This window comes from Triticum dicoccoides, chromosome 6B, assembly GCF_002162155.2.
Source record: "Triticum dicoccoides isolate Atlit2015 ecotype Zavitan chromosome 6B, WEW_v2.0, whole genome shotgun sequence".
Taxonomy (NCBI): Eukaryota; Viridiplantae; Streptophyta; class Magnoliopsida; order Poales; family Poaceae; genus Triticum; species Triticum dicoccoides.
The window spans coordinates 379,535,216-379,543,721 of NC_041391.1; the positions used below are offsets into that span (position 1 = coordinate 379,535,216).

Consider the following 8,506-nt stretch of genomic DNA (forward strand, 5'->3'; position numbering starts at 1 on the left):
TTTCACAACCTAGGGCAGATAGGGTTATTCCTTTAATGAAAAAGAAATTTTCCCTAGAAAAAGAGTTTAGGGTTTGGTCAAGAAGTGAAGTGACATGATCTTGGTAAGATTTTGGGAATGATGAGCCACTTGGGAGGGGGAATGAGGGTGATTTTCCAGGTGGCAAGGCCACAGAACCACTCCAAAAAGAAAAACAAAGCAAAAACCAAATTTAAAACAATAATGAGGCTAGCTAACTCACCTACAGAAGGCTCCCTCGATTGGGGCTTCGTTGGCCGTCCGATCTGCCTTCTGTCGCGTCTCAACCATTGGATCTTCACAGCAGTAAAAATCAATTTTCACCTTGCGGTTATTTTTCGTGGCCAATAACGGGTGGGCTCGCGCCATGCGTTCATTGGCTGGGTTGCCTGTCTTCGCGTGCAAAAAGCATTGCCCACTCCGCTCCACGCGCCCAATCCCATCTTCTCCCGTCTCGTTCCACACCAGCCGCCACACAACCCTAGCCCCTTTCCCATCGATCCCCACAGCCCCTCCCTCCTTCTCGCTCCTCGCCATGGCCGATTCCCACAGCCCCTCCCTCCTGCTCGCTCCTCGCCATGGCCTCCGCCCTTGGAGCCTCGCCATGGCCTCCTACTCCCCCTCCACCACCGTACGTGCACACAGACGGCGGTGCCGGAGAAGAGCAGCTCCAGTCATGGTGGGGTGCAGCTGCGCCGGGGATGAAGGAGGTCCGCCGCCTGTCTTTGTCTCCTTGCTGCGTCCTTTGTTGCCAATCCTCCCCTCTCCATTAGCCCCTAGCAGCGCAACAGTCTGGGACAAGGGGAAGGAGCAGGTCAACCCGACTCCATCTCTCTGCACGAGGACTAGAGGAGCAGGTGGCGAGGGAAGCCGGCACGGCCAGCGGCGGCGCTGCACAGGGACGTCCGCCTCGGGTTTTCCGTCCTGTCTCCCGATCCCCTTCCCTTTAAGTGTTTTTCTTTTTCCTCTTGGCCCGATCTGCTCACATGTTTGGGGTTTCGTGCTGTAGGGATAAGATCTGGTGCGGGAGGTGTGGTATACTGCATAGGTGTATAATCTTGGCTATGATCTATTCTGGTGATTTGGCTATCAACTCCTAAATCTATGAATCATTTGAAAATGTTGAACTTGTTGTCCTGTTGCGTGGACATGTTTTGATTATGCTTTTAACACTATGCTTTGCTGATTCAGTGCCATTTATGTGGTGCAGGAGAATGTCGATGTTAAAGCATTTGGTTTTGATGGATCATATTATTGGTTCTCTGTTCAACTGAAGATGTCTTCAGATAGGACTAAGGTTTGAATATTCATGTGTTATTTTTTGCATGTTGTAGTTTCTTGTTCTTCTATGAACTATAAGGCCAATATAGATTTCTCAATGTATCATTTTGGGACTATTTGACTGCTGATCATTTCTCATGTCTTTTTGCAATTTTTGGTCTTTGTTTTGATTTCGTTGTGTGCCTGTGCTTCGATTCAGGTGAGTTGAGTTGTGGCTTGGTTGGAGATGTTGATGCTGTTTGAGACGCTCGCTGGATTCACCCTTTTCAAGGTTATGAACATGGGCAAGCTCGACAAGGTCCAGGTGAGTGCTCGCCACAACCTCAGCTCTTGGTTTGGTTTGGATTACTCGTGTTTTTTCTTTCGATGGCAAAATAACTTCTCTTTTCAAAATACTTAGTCGTGATCTATCTATCACATTATAATTGAGTAAGTCTGAAAAAGTCCTTTATTTGGATGAGTAAGAATCCGTGGTGTGCTCCTGAGCTATGTGTCCCTTTTCCAAATGTTAGAAAGAAAAAAAACTTCTCATCAGCAAGGAACACTCCACAACGAAACTCACTTAAATAGGCTGATAGATGATACCTGTTCTTGAGCCTATTTGCACAAAATAATGAGAGGCTAAATGATTTAGACACATGCCAACCATCTTTCTCACCTTGGCATTTCGTTACACTTGATTACTGATTCGTCAAGGAGTTGTTCCACGTTCGCCCATTTCCCCAAACTGTATGTATGCATTGCTCGCAAAGGAAACCAATTTAAACCCTCTTCAAAAAAATATGGACTGTCATAAGGTTGAAAAAAATGCATGTGTTATCCTGTAAGCACATGAATTGAAAGGCAAAATAAAATGTTATTCTGTAGTGGATAATTTTACCTTGTTAGCCTAGACAACACTACAGGTAGTACGCATTTGCCGACCTATATATCCCAGGACAGGGTATATAGATAGCTCCTGACCTTGCCAGAGGGTAAGTAGTTCATTTGATTATTCTGTTTTGCATCATTTGTTGGGACCGATGATCAGTACTTGCTGTCTAAATGATTGGTACTTGCTGTCTAAATGCAGTACACACACATTGTAGCAATAAGTTGTTAACTGTCCCTTTACATTCTGTTAGATCTCTGATAAATCAAGAAGTTGACACTTGTTAGTAAGTTCAGTATATCATCTTCTATTTTGACATAATATATAATGGTCAAAGAATACAAATCTTTCGCAAATAGAAAAAGCATATAAAATATTAATTCTCAGTAAAAAAGATGAAGTGTTCAGATATATTAATGCTTTCACTTCACTTGTCATGCTGTTATGAACTATATTTTCTGCATAATTGTTATATCAGAATCGAATTGACCCATCCGATGCTCGACTGTATCTTAGCATGCTTATCGAGTACATTCCTTATGTCATTTTTACAGATAAATTTATTTGTTTCAAGTATCGCTTTTTTGCCATATCAACATGAAGAGTTGTCATATATTGGCCTGTTAAATTTATCGGGTGCCAAGTTCACTTCCATATTATCAATTCTGTTTCTTCTGATTTTGGTGTTGGTATTTGTGTTGTTACAGAAAATATGCTCACATTTATTTGAAATATGTTTATGCCATTAACTGATGTCATCATGTTTTCTAGGGGTATATGGACCACAAATGATGTGATATACTTCGTTATTTCAACATGAGTACGGCTCAGCAGGAAGGTCAACCGTGAGGAGGCGCAACATAGCGTGGCCTCAGCCAATTAGGTGTCCTCTCTCTTTGCCCATTGCTTCTACAAAACTCTGATTTTGTTTGTCTTATGAAGGCACATTCATCCTGCAAGTACAATCATGATTAAGAGTTAGAACGCCCCTACACATCGGTTTACTTTCTTACATTGATTGGTGTGTGTTATGCCTTTTATAATACGCCTTCTCACATAATAGTTTGGTAAAGAAAGAGTGAACTCACTCTTGAATTTTGCACTAATTATATACTTATTTCACTATTAATAATTTGTATTTGCTATATCTTCTCTCATGAGTTCGTCAAGTTCCTTTCTCAACATGCTTAGATGCTTTCATGTCGGAAATTTTATGCAACATCAGAAGTAATGGTCGATCGGTTTAGCCTTTGTGTTGGTTACATATGTATATATGTCATTGGCCTAGCTAACATTGTGTGTCAGTAATTTATGCTTTCTTTCTTTGGAATAATTATGCCTAGCTGGAAATAGAGAGGAGTCAGGTACCTGCCTGTTACTGCTCTTTTTGCGGTCTAAACTGTTCCTTAAACTAAACAAGTAACCTGACAGTATTTTGTGTTTAACTAATATCATTCTTATCATAGTGAGTACTATATTATTCAGTTAACATCTGCAGGTGCGCCCTCTCCCTGCGCGCCGCGTGCATGTCGCGCCATTTGCGGGAGTGTGGGGCAAGCCATGTCCTTGAAATCCCAATCCCCTCGCCCGCACGCCGCACGCCACACCCCTCCCTCGCTCCCTCCTCGAACTCTCTTCCTCGCCAGTCTCCATGAAACCACCAACCCCATCCTCTCCCTCTCCCTTGCGTATGACCATGACGGCGCTGGGTCGGCCAGAGGAAGAAGGCCATGGTGATTCTGTTGTCTGCGTGCGGAAGCAGCAGCGGTTCATGGAGTGGAGTGAGTCCACCTCCCGTCATTCTAGCCACAGCCTCCGCGCCACCTCCGCTTCCTCCTCCTATTCGTAGGAGCTTCAGTGAGGTTTCTCACCAATGAGCTGGAAGGTTTTTTATCCTGGGTACCTGCAGCTCACTTTGTTAATTACCACAACACCATTTCATATTTAAATTTAATACTCCCTCCCTTCTTCAAAAGAAGGCATGCCAGTTTTGGTCAAAGTCAAACAATGTAAAGTTTGACCAAGTTAATCCAACAAACTTGTGTGTCTTCTTTCCTAGCATGGAGGGAGTACTTAGTTTGATTACTGCATCTACAGTTTTTTTTTGCTTCTACTTCTACTTCTACTGTATTTCTGCACTTAAATTTAAATTATTTATGCACCTACTTTATTTCTACTTCTAGCCCACCCTGTGTTCTAATGAATTCATCTACGAGGGTGTTGTTCCTTTTTCATCCGTTGAAGGTTTTCTCACTTCTACATAGGTGCTCCATTATTTCTTTTCCTATTTAGATTTTCTGTTTTGTGAAATGGCAAATGCTAAATTCCGCAATGGCACTTTCTTTAAGCATTGTGTTCGATTTTTTGTCGGGTTTTCTAAACATGAAGTGTACAGATCTGAGGATGAAGAGAAGAAGAATTTATCTAAAAGGGTGAACAAGATCAAGGTGATTTTCCTCCCTCTTTTGAACATTTGTTCTTGCATTTTGATGCTATAATCTTGGTCCTTTTAGATACCCATTCTACTGACCATGTGGAGTTTAAACCTGCAAAAAATCGTTTTCTTAATATAAAGGAGGCATATCACGCATGAAGATATGCATGCATAATTTGTTCTTCGCAGAGTATGAAAGAGGCATATCTTAAGAAAGCTAAATAATAATAGTTGGTATAAGGTAGTATTCATGAATGAATATGGCAGCACCAATAACTACCTTTTGAGAATGGCCTTTTTGCATTCCAGATTATGCAAAGAGATTGCCATGTTTTTTTTCTATTTCGGTTTAGTATATTCCGTTATATGTCCAGTTTGTTTTCCGCAAAACAAAATATAAATGTTCATGTTATAATGGATGGATATGAATTGATGCCATCGTCATGTCATGTAAATTAATTGCAGAGAAGATCTATATTTTTGTTGGCACTAAAAGTGAAAATGAATTTGGGACCAAAACTTTTCAAATAGCTCTGAATATAAATTGTGACCTTGTGCTGTCTGGGGTGGAGCTGCAGGGGGTGAGAGGCGGATAACAATACGAGAAGGAGCATGCCATCGAGGAATGCAAGCAGCGGCACTCCTCCGCAATGGGGTATGGCTACAGGGGAGGGGACACGGCCAACTGACAGGAAGAAGGAGCAGGTCGTCGATGTAGCATATGGGCCTTTCAGATGCATGTGCCTCCATATGCGCCAGAAGTTATTCTTTTCATGCACATGCAAAATAAAATTTTAATAGAAACACTGCTAAAAGACCCTCCTTAGCAGGTTTATAGATGTCGTAAAAATATATTCTTTTTCATACATTAAACTCGAAATTCTTAGCGTGTGCATTTCCCATACAAATGAGTACTAGAAAAAATAAATGTGTTTACAACACGGGATGGTTTAAACTTGGGCTTTCTGCTATCAAAATAGAATGTGCATCATCTAGTTGTGAACAACAAACAGCATTTTTTTCTGCTAAGGAAAATTATATTTATTGCTACGTGTGCTTGACCGCAGCTAAACCAACTAAGCATAGATTTAATTTTAAATAGGGCTTTCTCCTACCAAACTAAGTTGTGTATTTACATCATTTGTCCCTACTAAAGGAAACTAACTAATGCCTTTTTTATAGCAAGCATTTTGACATCCACAACTAAACCACAATTTTGCATCGCCGAGTTGTGGTTCGTATGCTTAAAAATACCTTTTTAACTGAGCTTGAAAATTCTTATGTGTAGTGAAATTGCATCTAACACTTTGTAAAGAACAAATGAAACACTTTTCAAATAACTCTTAGTCTAAATCGATACCTTGTGCCATTTGACATGATAATCATAAGTGGTTGCTAAAGAGTTTGAATTGGTAAAGTGGTTGCATCCTCTGTTTCAAGTCTGGACTATTCCTTCATTCTAAAGCCTAATTTAATTTTCAAAACACTTTGTGTTTGAAATGGACATTGTGCTATATGGCATAATGGGCCATTTGTGTTACCATGCATGCCGAGTAATCCAAAATAATAGAAAGGAAAAATATCACAAGTTGAGTACGCTTCTCCTGCCCAAAGGAGAAACCGAGGAAGAAAAGAAATACACAGGCACGATGGATGCAGGCGCTGCTGCTTCATATTCTACTCCGGACGGTCCACACAAAGAATTGTTCCTGGACCGGGCTAGGTATCCGGACGGCCCACACAAAGAATTGTTCGTAGACTAGGCTAGGTAGCATACGAGCCTTTCAAATACCCATGCCTCCATATGCACAACACAGAGAGGGTTTTTCTTTTCGTGCACATGGAAAATAAAAGCTTAGTGCAAACAGTGCTAAGAAAATGCATCCTTAATTGGTCTATATATATTATGCAAACTTGATTTTTTTTCAAACATAGATTTCTCAGCGTGGTAACTATATTTTCAACTAAAAAAAAATGCTTCCTTAGCTGGTCTATGCATGTTATAAAAATAAGATTTGTTTTTGCAAACTCAGATTTCTCAGCGTCATAAACATATTATCAATATAGTATGACTTAATACATAGGCTTTCTACTACCAACATCGAATATGTTCTTGCAAGATGAAACTATTTTCATCGACAACATGTCTTTAGCGGGTCTCTGCGCCATTTGGCGCAACGGGTCAACTAGTAAATTAGAAGAAAAAGAAAAGGGTCAAAATCCAGGCTTTTACATGGGCCGTAAGTCACCTCTCGGTCTTGGGCCGTCAGCGGGGTGCTATGACCCGCCACCTTCATGGGTTATCTCCAGTGGTATGACCCAGCCCCTCCTGGGCAGTTCATACCCAGTAGTTATATCCCCAACATTAGGCCCCAAGTTGATTTGAACTTGTTCATATCAATCTTCAATGCCTGTCTTGTAAGAATTTACATCACTTGTTGTAACCCCCCATGACGTCAGCTCTCAAAATCTTCTTAAACCGCCATGACGTCATTTCGCATTAACTCCGCACGAGGCCCAGAACATCTTAATCGATCCTTATCTTACTAAACATCCAAAAAATTAAGGCACCCCTATAGCCATACGATGATTTCTGCCTCCTCGATTCCTGTGCATGACTTGTATTCGCCCCCCTTATAAATAGGGACAGCGGTCTCTCTCATTTCCCCCTCTGCTTCCTTCTTTGTCTTCCTCCTTCCCTCAGCCGCACGAGCGCTCGAACTCCATCGTCGCGACCTCCAGCCGCTGCATCAACTCAGGCCGCCGCATCAACCTGACTAGACCAGAGAACTCCAGTGCCCCACCGCTAATCCTCATCACTTGTAAGTGCACCTCCCCCTTTCATCTCAGATCTGCCTTAGGGTTTGTGATGTTCATCGGTGTTCTTGCCGTTCTTCATTACCTTCTTCATCTCCTACAACTTTTAAACTGGATAGGCCGTAGATCTTGCGTGGAAGTAGTTTTGTCACCATTTTCGACATTAAAGTAGCATCTCTCTGTAGACAACCACATCAACGCATCAAAGTTTTTCACTACCGCCACCTTAGGTTTTACTTTCACTACCTTTTCTGAATAGTCACAGATCCGAAATTATAGCTCTGGCTTGTGAAATCTGTTTGTCTACCCCTTATCAAAATTTCACTTGATAGATTTACATCCCCAAAACTGCCATGGCAGCTTATGACATAAACCATGACCCACCATATAACATTAGGCCCTGCTTAAGCCGCCATCATCCACTTAAGTCAATATTCCGAACATCTACCGGTTTAACCAAGCTGGCTTGTTCTGAACTGAATCTCTACAGATTTATCCTTGTATAGCGGTTGAAACAACAACTTGTAACTCGCCACATATCTGCCGCTTTAATAACATCTTGAATTGCTTTATTGTAGGTCGTGCACCCAATCATGACCAAGACAGTTACATCATGCGACTGGGTTCCATATGTTGTTACCGAGGCAATGCTTGAAGATTATGTAAAGATTGATTTCTTACCGGCCAAAGACGCCATTCACTGGTGTGCTCCTAATCCGGGTGAAGCCAAACCTCAGCCGCAAGCTGACAAAGTTATCGTTTTCACTGATCACATGAACCGGGGCTTCTCACCGCCCGGATCAAAATTCTTTCGTGATGTTCTGCATTTTATGCAACTTCATCCTCAAGATATCGGGCCCAACTCAATTTCCAATATTTGCAATTTCCAGGTCTTCTGTGAAGTATACCTTCAAGAAGAACCTAGTTTTGACCTCTTCAGAGAGTATTTCTACCTAAACCGCCAGAATGAATTTACTGATGGCCCTAGCCAAGAACTCGGAGGGATTTCAATTCAGCGTTGCAGAGACGCCATTTTTCCTTATGCTTCGCTTCCAAGCCATCCCAAAGATTGGAATCAAACATGG

The 8,506-nt window shown here is 41.7% G+C and overlaps 1 long non-coding RNA gene across 6 annotated transcripts; it reads left to right on the forward strand.

The window, feature by feature from the left end:
* The first annotated feature begins 419 nt into the window (after positions 1 to 419).
* Positions 420 to 5,575, forward strand: LOC119325410. Of its 6 annotated transcripts, none has more exons than XR_005157506.1 (6): positions 420 to 1,095; positions 1,229 to 1,315; positions 1,499 to 1,603; positions 2,942 to 4,434; positions 4,566 to 4,617; positions 5,183 to 5,575. It is a non-coding gene; the product is annotated as an uncharacterized LOC119325410 (long non-coding RNA). The 6 variants fall into 6 exon arrangements; XR_005157509.1 differs by having other exon boundaries at positions 420 to 939; positions 1,028 to 1,095; positions 2,942 to 4,617; XR_005157508.1 differs by having other exon boundaries at positions 420 to 932; positions 1,028 to 1,095; positions 2,942 to 4,617.
* The last annotated feature ends 2,931 nt before the right edge of the window (positions 5,576 to 8,506 follow it).